The sequence below is a fragment of the Phyllostomus discolor genome, chromosome 11 (assembly GCF_004126475.2).
Source record: "Phyllostomus discolor isolate MPI-MPIP mPhyDis1 chromosome 11, mPhyDis1.pri.v3, whole genome shotgun sequence".
In the NCBI taxonomy this organism is placed as follows: Eukaryota; Metazoa; Chordata; class Mammalia; order Chiroptera; family Phyllostomidae; genus Phyllostomus; species Phyllostomus discolor.
This window is the reverse complement of record NC_040913.2, coordinates 13,922,248-13,932,439: the sequence shown is the minus strand read 5'-3', so window position 1 is coordinate 13,932,439 and position 10,192 is coordinate 13,922,248. Positions and strand designations below refer to the sequence as shown.

The following is a 10,192-nucleotide window of genomic DNA, read 5'->3' as shown; positions in this document are numbered from 1 at the left end:
CAGTATATCCACTTTAAATACCCCCATTCATTTTTATGACTTACACTTTTGTAATGGCATGTATTATCTCTAACTTTTCATTGCTAAAAAATATTTATGAAATTATATGATTCCTGCTAAGCCAATTTACCTGCAAACTAAGATTAATAGCAAAGGAAACTGATGATAGCCGGATCTATTTCAAGAAATATTTCATTTAACATTGTTATTCTTGGCAGACATCTACATTTAACATAATCTATAGAGAGTACTTTTAGTTTATAGCCTGTTTTCATTTTGTCAGGAAATGATCTCACGTATGAGCAAGAAATTATTTCAAAATGCCATTGCATCTTTTCTCACCTGAAACTCAAAACAAATGTTCAACTTAAAATATAAAACTTTTCCTTTGGTTTGGTTTGTTATATTAATTGTTCACTTTATATTTTCAATCATGTTCAGACCTGTTTGAATATTTTGATTAATGAATATTTTTCATGATATATAATGTCTGTTGTACACCAAGGGTGGCAGTGCATATATTGATCATGAAAAATGTAATATTGGTTGTATAACACAATTGCTTCTCTAAATATAGTTTTAAGGTTTTAAATTAATGTAGCCATGTGATATTTTATTGATTAATTTTTATTTAGTAGTTTATTTTATTGTATTTTTCCATGACTATTTATTCCTTTATACCCTTTTCCACCTCCACCCACCCCACCCCCATCTCCACCATCACCCACTGTGGTCTGTGTCCATGAGTCCTTTTCTTTTCATCTTGATCCCTCCATCCCACCTCCCAGAGCTGTCCATCTGCTATCTGTGAGTTTGTCTCTACTTTGTTTGTTAGTTCAGTTGTTTTTTGTTTTGTTTAATATACAAAGTTGGTAAGTCAGGGATAATATTATGAGTTTTAATTTTAATATTAGTTTTAATTTTTATCTATAAAACTGTGTCTATTACTTCATTCATGTAACTATATTTTATTTATCACAATCTGTTTCTTAGCCTTCTTTACACTCAGTCAACAGTTATGTTGATGATCTGCAGTATCTTAATGTGAGATGTCCAGGCAAGTTTTCCTCTAAGAAAGCACACAAAAACTGTTTACTTTTGATATCATTGTAAACTTAGAAATAGAAATAAGAAGCATATACAGAAAAATTACTGTCTTTGGGACTCTTTTATAATACTTGTCAAATATTGCCTCACTAAATTCTCATAAAAATGCAGTATGATTTACTCCATATTTATTTTAAATATTAAAAATTGAGGCAAAATGTTAAGTATGCTATTTAAAGTCACACAATCAATGTCAGAATTGAAAACTAAACCTTGAAAATCTGGCAAAAGGATGTGGGCTAGCAACATTAAGCTATTAAGCTAGCCAGCCTCCAAAACGGTTCCAGTAAAGATTTCCTTAGCTAGTGGTGCCATTGTGCAGCCTTCTGCACTGCATCACTGCTGGCTGTCCTGTGTGATCAGTGTAATAGAAGGCTAGGTCATTAAAGCATTGAAACTTCCAGCTTGGCTGCTTGAATCTCTTGCTCTAGTGATTGCAAGCTTCCATGCTGAGATGATTCTCAATTAGCCCCATCAAAAGGCCACATAAAGAAGAAATAAAGCTCTGCGTCAACTGCCATCACCAATATGCCGAGTAGGTAAAGTTACTCTTGTGTGACTTCTTCGGAAATTATTTCTCCAGGTGCATATATGCCTTCAGAAGACTGAAGTCCAGCTTACATCTATTGCAGTCTCCTGGCGAACCCTGCCCAGAACCTCCCAGGAATCCAGCACTAAAACTCCCAACCCACAGGAACTGTATGAAACAATAAATAATCAACAGTGCTTTGGGGTTTTGTTGTTGTTCCCAAGTTTTATACAAGAAATTATACAAAATACACCAGACAAAGGAGTATTAATCCTCACCTTTGTTCTCTTCTTTATCTTAGTTAATCTCAGTGTACCACAACTCAAAATTCTGCTGTTAACTTCTGTGCACAACCAGTAATGTAGATTACTTTCTTCAAATGTTTTTGGTGAGGTGTTTTAAATATTTTTTGGTAAAAGTCGTCTCAGGAGTTACAGTTATCTTATTCTCACTCCTTTTAATTTTTATAACCCTTTCACTGAGGTTTCCAGCTTCCCCATTCACTTTCATTCTCTCCTGAAGAAACTGCTCAAAATTGGCAACATCCATGGCTCCATCTTCTATAGGGTCAATGCAGTAAGGGGTAAATTTCAGAACCTGTTTATTTACTTATTTTATTTTATTTTATTTTATTTTATTTTATTTTATTTTATTTTTTACCTCTGATTCCCTACGAGCCTTTTCACAGGCACCATAGTAGCAGCCCAGGCTACTACTTCTTCGTGTTTTAAGCCAATTCTTGGTGTTTTAAGCCAGCATGTTTTGATAAAATGTGTATAATAATAAATGTATAATATACTCTTCTGAACCTTTCCCCAGAATTTACTCATTAATTTTAAAAATAATTATATAATGAATATGTTTCTATTGATACAATAGGTGTACGAGGCATGGAGACAAGTCTTTACACAATTTCATTCCCTTTTAATAACACACCTCTCTCCAGTTAACAATGCATACTTTCTTCAAAACATTAGAACTCTATGGGTTTCCATTGGAAAATCTCAGTACCATTTGTGTAACTAGTTTTAATGAAGTAGTACAATATAACTGGAGTGATCCCTGTACTAAATGAACAATTTTGAATTGACTTCACAGAAATTACATAAAATGTAATGACTACTTATGATTTAAGAGGTTTGAAACATAAATGCAAATTAAAGTGTTGTATGGAAAGTCAAAATAAATAAAATAAAAATCATAAGAGAACATAATCTTATAAATACTGCTTATAGTTTAGTGGTAAGAGAAAAAGATTTTGCAATACCTGGATCATTTCTTCAAGTGTTATCTTTTTCATTACTGTTGTAAAATATTTATGATAAAATATTACATAACTACTTAACTGGAAAATATAAATAGTAGATAAAATGGGAGGGGATAATGGGGGAAAAGTGTGAAGGGTTTTCAGGAACAACTATAAAGGACACATGGACAAAACCAAGGGTGGGGTGGAACAAAACAACAAACCAATATACCTGATGAACATGGATTAAAAATTGTTAATGAAATATTAGCAAAATTAATTCAAAGCACATTACATGGATTATATACCATGACCAATGGTCATCCCTGAGATACAAAAAAAAATGGTTCAATATATGCAAGTCAAACAGTTTTATACACTACATTAGTAGAATTAAGAATCTCAATAGATGCAGAAAGTACATTTAACTAAATTCAATATTCTTTCATAATTAAAACAGTATGGCACTGTGGCATAAAAACAAACATACTGACCAATAAAACAAAATTGAGAACAAACCACTAGTGACCAGAGTGGAGTGGGGGGTGTAAATGGAGAAAAGAAGGGAAGGGGCAAGCAAAGGAATGTGAATACAGGACTCATGGGCACAGACAAATAGGGAGATTGACTGTGGGAGTGGGGGGGCAAGGTAGGGGAGAGCAATAGGGAAAAAGGTGGGACAATGTAAATGAACAGCAATAAAAAAAATTGAGAGCCCAGAAATAAACCCATTGAATTATCCACATAATATGGAAAAAAAAAAAAAAAAACATGGCTTTTCTTGTTACGATTACAACAAGTTACATATTTAAAACATGGGCCGTGAAATTCAATATTAAAGTGTTGGAGACAGTAGGAGAGAGGGAGAGAGCAAAAAGGGGGAGGAAGAAGAGAAATGGTCAGGCATATCGGTCTCTGGGCAGCTGCGACAATCACGGCCAGCCAGCAGGAGTGAATGAAGAGGCATCTTGCACAGGCGGAGGGAGATGTACCTTAGGTGACTTCAGCTGTAGTTGACTTTGATTCTGAGTATATGAGTGATCCCAAGAAAAAACTGTCCAATTGTGAATAGTCAACAATTTAAGCCACTAGTTTTGCGAATTTGTTACACGGCATTATACACCAGAATGTTACAGTACAAAAAGGGGAGCCAAGGGCAGCTGAGACAGTATATTATTACCCGAAAGGAACCCCCTAGGTTCGTTATGTCTGCCACCAAAGGAATGACATCTCTAAATGCCTGAGATTTGTGAAAAGGAAAGGAGTTTATTATTCATTTGAAATAACACAAACTAAAGTTCCCCACAAATGCACACAGTCCTCCCAGCACCCTCTACGTAGCAAAAGGGAGCACTTCCAAAGCCTCGTGGTCCTTACTCTCACCCAAGCTTCATGGTCCCAACCAAAGCCGCGTGGTCCTAAACAGACTCATGGTCCCAAAAAGAGAGACGCCCAATGGCTGCTGTGCCTCCGTTTAAATCCCAGCGCTAATCTTTCTCTGTAGCCCCATTTCTGGCTCCTCCCACAATTGGCCACAGCTGCCCGCATTCAGGGCAGGTGTGGCCCTGTGGTGTGGAGCCAATCATCTCCAAGCTCTTCTGGACCCTATTACAAATCCCAGTTGGGGCTCCCCTCTTGGCTGCACCCTGTTACAAGAACAATCTGTGAATGGGATGCCTGAGTTTAGGAAATTATAATTAATAGTGAAATCTGTCAGCAGATATTTGCAATTTTCTTTAGTAATAATGAGTAACCAGGGATAAAGAAAGCAGAAATTATGGTACATTCCTCATGCAATGGAAAAATACTAACACAAAAGTTTTCAAAAAGAAAGTTTGAAAATGGCTAATATACTAAAATTTTCAGCGGAAGTCATTAATTTTGCTAGTCAATGTGACTGGCAATTGAAAAGTATATGAATCATAAATATAGGAGCTGTATAAAATAGTTATGAGTTGAAAATAAAGCTAAGGAATTTTAAAATCATACAATGCAAATACTCTAGTATTTTTCATGTTAAATAACTTCTCAAATTTTTAAATACTCAGATGACATACACATTTTATGAATCTCACAAATAATGCATGTTATATATTTCTAATACTGAGTTTTTAAAAAATGGGAATCAGAAACCAAATCACTAATAATAAAAGAATAATATAACTTCAAATCAAATATGTGGACATTAGCAATAAAACGGAGATAAATTTTTTATGTGTTCTTGAATTTTAAATATTAGATTTAAAATAATTAACATTGTTTTAATGCTTATTTAGTTTTCTATAGTGTTTGAACAATGATGTAATGTCATATTTTTGAAATCACAGTGAAAAGCTTAGTGGAAGCAAAATTGTCAACCTCACAAAATACTTTATCAAGTGAACTTATAATATTATAAAAGTTTTCTATTGACAGCTTTCAGGATATTTTAAGTGTTTGAAATTCTGAAAATATATTTAGAATTTCAACATACATATTCATATCTCTTTTAATAATCTACTAATTTGGGTATTAGTGACTCATTTTCATGCCTTTATCAACATTACTGGATTGGATCATGTGGCTTTCACCATGTCAAATTTTATTTTAACACTTTCCTTAAAAAAGAAATAGCAGCTGCTTAGAATATATTAATAATTCCCTGGGTAGGAGTTTAGCAATCATATTTTCAAAATATGTTTCAATATGCTTATGCATATTGACTTGGAAAACTATTTGACTCTTGAATGTTTCTATCCACAGTAATTGAATTAGTGAATCGCTAAAACAGTAGCAACTTGGTTAAAGAAAGTACATCCCAACCAATAAAATAAAGCCTACTTCATTTTACCTTCTCATTCTAAAGTTTTGTGTACCAATTACATTTAATAATAGTAAATATATAAAGTGTAAGTACAGGCTGAATTAGAAGACATATTCTTGGTTGCTTTTCCATCAAATTTCTATAGTGTTCTGGTAACCAATGTATTGATCTATAAGATGCTTATTAACACAGAATTGTTAACATTTATTTAGCATACGATGTATCTTTATTTAACCCATACAATACAATTATTATTTCATACTGGTACTGGAACCATCCCCAGCAGACCTTCCCTCCCTCATTTTTGCTCATAGTTTCCCAAGGTAAAACGTACAAATAGTGAACTTTCCTTTGGTAAGGGATAATTCTGATTAGCCACACTGCTTTCACATGGCTGTTGGAGGAAGGAATCCACTGGTGCAGACAGGAAAGCAAAATATTCCTGCAAAGACACTTATACTTTCTTTCTACTGTAACATCTATAACATCTACTAGAACATCTTTCAACTATAACGTCTAATTCTGCAAAACTCTCATTAACATTAAAATGCATATAGTGAAAGGCAAAGAGAGGTAGAGGCAAATAACCCTTCCAATTCTGTGTTTAATAAATACACTTTGAATATTAAATATGCCTAAAATTCATGCTTGGCATCCATAGGCTCACAGTTCTGGAAAATAAATGTTATTTCACGTGAGTTCCAGAGAAACTATAAAAACTGAAATCAGCATTTTTTTAAAAATTCTAGTGTTCTTAGCACTGCAGTTAAATAAAAACAGGCAACCATGCAGCTGACTGGCATTTATGTTAACTCTATTGTTAACAGTAGTCTTTTAAAACTACTTAAAAGACTGAAAACACTCAGATTCACCCCCCTGCAAAAAAATACATGAGACTGGAAAAAAAACAGCAAATTTATGAGTTAGCAAATAGTAAGTAATGGCTATTCAGGGGATATTTTTATAAGTAGCAAGGTATATTTTATGTAAAATTCTGTATGTTGCAAATTTTTATGACAGTAGTCTTCATAATTATTCATTTGATAATATATGGGCTAAAAAAAGTATAGTTTCTTAAACATGACCTAATTCTGAGCAGTGGAAGAATAGGAAATTCTTAATTAACATTATAGTGTAGAAATTTATATGTCTCTTAACTAAATTTAAAGATAATTTATTGTTAATATAATCCTGATAACACCAAATGCACGTTATTAATCACTACGTTTTGTTCAGTTAAACATGTTTGTGATATTGGCCATAAGAAATATACAGAATAAATATTGATCGGAGAGGGCGGTGGTAAAAAATACCATTTACTCAATCAGCAACATACAGTAAGAACACACTAGATATTATGCTTATGTGAACTTGTTGGTGAAAATAATAAATTATTTTGATGATGTTAAATTCTAGTGGCAGCTATAATATAAGTAGTTGAATATGTCATGTGAAAATAACAATCAGCAAGAAAAATTCTGATTTCAGTAAGTGCAATTGTGCTGTTACAAGGTAGAGAAAGAAGAAGTTATATTTCTTGATCGAGAGAATGAAGAGACAACTTAATAATCTTGTCTTGGGCTTTGGTAAAGTAAGTAGTTTTGCTTCTACTTTTTAAATTTTAATTTGTACAAGAGGGATTTTCTACAATTGCCCTTATTATGTATCACTTGTACATGCTACACAATTTACTTATTTTAATAGCTCGTATATCTATACACGAACAGGTATTAATTAGGACTTAGCCTTGTATCAGGCTGAATGTTCTTCATTGGATTAGCACTGAAAAATCAAGGCTTAAAATTTTAAGATCAGGCCTGCAAATATCAATATATGCATATTTAAATAGCAGGTTAAAATTAAATTTTTCTATGTGAACCCCTAGATGTTTCTTTATTTTTCATTTTGCAGTCAAACACAATTATCTCAAGAAGCCAAAGTGCGTGAATAATTTCACCCATCGTGTCTCATTTGCAATATACACACATAAATGCACACACCTAAGCATATACGTGTGTATATATGTGTGTGTGTGCATATGACAGCATTTTTTAGAATTTCTTTTGTATTTCAATTATCAGACTACGTTTAATCATTGCTTAACATAACATGTGATATCCCCCTCCCCAAAATATGTATCTATGTTTGTTTTCAAGCTTCATACTGATGGTTATTAGTTTCCTGGAATTTCCATAACAAATTATAACAAACGTGGTGCTTCGAAAAGGCAGAAATTTGTTGTCTCGCAGTTCTGGAGGCAAGGATTCAGAAGTCAGGTTGTCAGCAGGATCACGCTCCCTCTGAAGGCTGCTGGGAACAATGACACTTTGCCCACCTTAGGGTTCCGGTTGTTGCCAGTAATCTTTGCTGTTCTTTGATTTGCCAATGCATCTCAGTTCAGCCCACTACCATTGTCCAAAGGGGTACACATGCCTGTGACAAAAGGTTATAAACTAATGTAAAAGAGCCAGAAATCTCTCTAAAAATTTTTCATGTTGTGGTATTTTCTTAGAACATACATATGTTTATTTTGGTCTAATTATTGTCTATTGGAAATTATTTTTCTTAAGTAGCAAGTTGCATGATAAATGTAAAAGGTGTGATCAGGTTATTGCATTTCTACAGTTTTATATATTTATTTTATATTTAAAGTTATCTGGGTACCTGTTGGTCTGTTATATATTTATTTTATATTTAAAGTTATCTGGGTACCTGTTGGTCTGTTCAGAAAGTATCCATCCATGTAGTATAAAAAATAGAGGCATTTACTGAAGAAGATACAAGGAACATTGTACATAGAACAATGACTCTGCAGTCTCCTTCGAAGAGGGCACCTTGGGACTTCACACAGATCTTCCGATTGTTGTCAGCTGCCCTTTCATGTTTTCTCAAATCACATCGATGGTCTGAAATCTCTTCCCTTCCAAAGGTGATTCTAGTTTTGGGAAATCCAGAAGTTGCAGAGAACCAAATTAGGCCAGGAGAGCTGAGTCATCTGGGTTGATTTGAGGTTTCACAAAAAAACTCTTCATGAGCTGTAGTACACGAGCATTTACGTTGTTGTGGTGAAGCTGCCAATCATCAGTTGCCCATAGGTGCAGCCTTCTGAATCATTCAAACAGTTTCTGCAGAGGAATGTTCAGCTTAAAGCAAAATTTGATGCAGATTTGTTGATCTACTCACTCAGTCATTTCGAATGCAATGGCCACACAGCACGCATGCTCACTCTATGGTGTCTACCACCCCACTGACTAATTCAGTGAAGTCACCGTTTTTCATGCATGCACTTTCCAGTCCACTCTCCTTGGCTGCCAGGTTACATTGATATCACACAAACCATTCTTGTGTTTGTGTGTGTGTGTGTAACACACATATGTATATGTAAGCATATATATAAACTCAATCTTATTTTTCATAGCATTTAAGAAAATACAATCAATTTTACATAAGCTACTTAGAAATCAAATTTTTATGAAATTCCTTTAATAACCTATATAGGTGATTGATATTTGACTATAAAACTACAATGTACAGAAACTCAGTGATTATAAAAAGACCATAATTTCTGATTATTTTTTAAAAATAGAGCAACACAAGGGCATATTTTTGGTGTCACAGTTGATCCCACATATAAGCTGTTACCTAAAACCAAAGGAAAAGTTAAGGAACAGTGAATACATAAAATCACTGTTTTTTAAAGATAGGGGTTTTATTGAAAAGAGACTGTCTCTTTACTGAAAATTTTGCTGCAAGCAGAGCAGGTTATAAAATAAACCAAATCAAATCCATAATTCAATGGGGTCATTTAACCTAACTAAGATGGTATCATAAAACATTACTCTTTATCCCTGGAAATTTTGAGACTTACTATAAAGTACGAATACAGATAAGTGGAGTAGTTTTTCAGCAAGCCTTAATTCCCAAAACAGAAAAGGCAAAACCTCTTTTTAACACTGGCAGGATCTACAAATATATCAGAGGAAGATGTCAAACCAAAATACTTTACTCTCAGACTGTGCATTAAAATACTGGTAAAGTAAAGGGCAAACATGCCTCTGTAGGAGAAAATGTTTTATTTTCAATCTATTAACTTTTGATACAACACTTTTTCTAGTGTAGGGATGAATTGCACCGAAGATCCCTGCATCCACCTTCTAATTTACCATTCTTTTCCCATCAGACGTAAAAACGTTTCTACTGTCACAGCATTTAGACATAATAACTGAAGCAGTGCTCTCAGTACGTACATGTGCAAAATACCAATACACTTGGTATTATATTGCATTTGGAGAGCAATGTTCCTGGCTTTAAACCATTTTATTTTGGAAGAAATATATGCTGACCATATTTCCCCACCTTTTATTCTCTGTTCAATATCTCTGTTGATTATGACTAATAATTTCCCATTTTTTTCTAAAAAACAGACTCATCCCTTCTTTTAAGAAGTACTAATTTCATTTCCAAACCATCGCTCTGTCCCAACCATAAGTTTCTAGCGGTGGCTTTA

General features: G+C 33.7%; 1 pseudogene; it reads right to left on the bottom strand.

The window, feature by feature from the left end:
- Positions 1 to 1,903: 1,903 nt before the first annotated feature.
- LOC114508981 lies at positions 1,904 to 2,331 on the bottom strand (annotated as a pseudogene).
- Between the last annotated feature and the right edge of the window lie 7,861 nt (positions 2,332 to 10,192).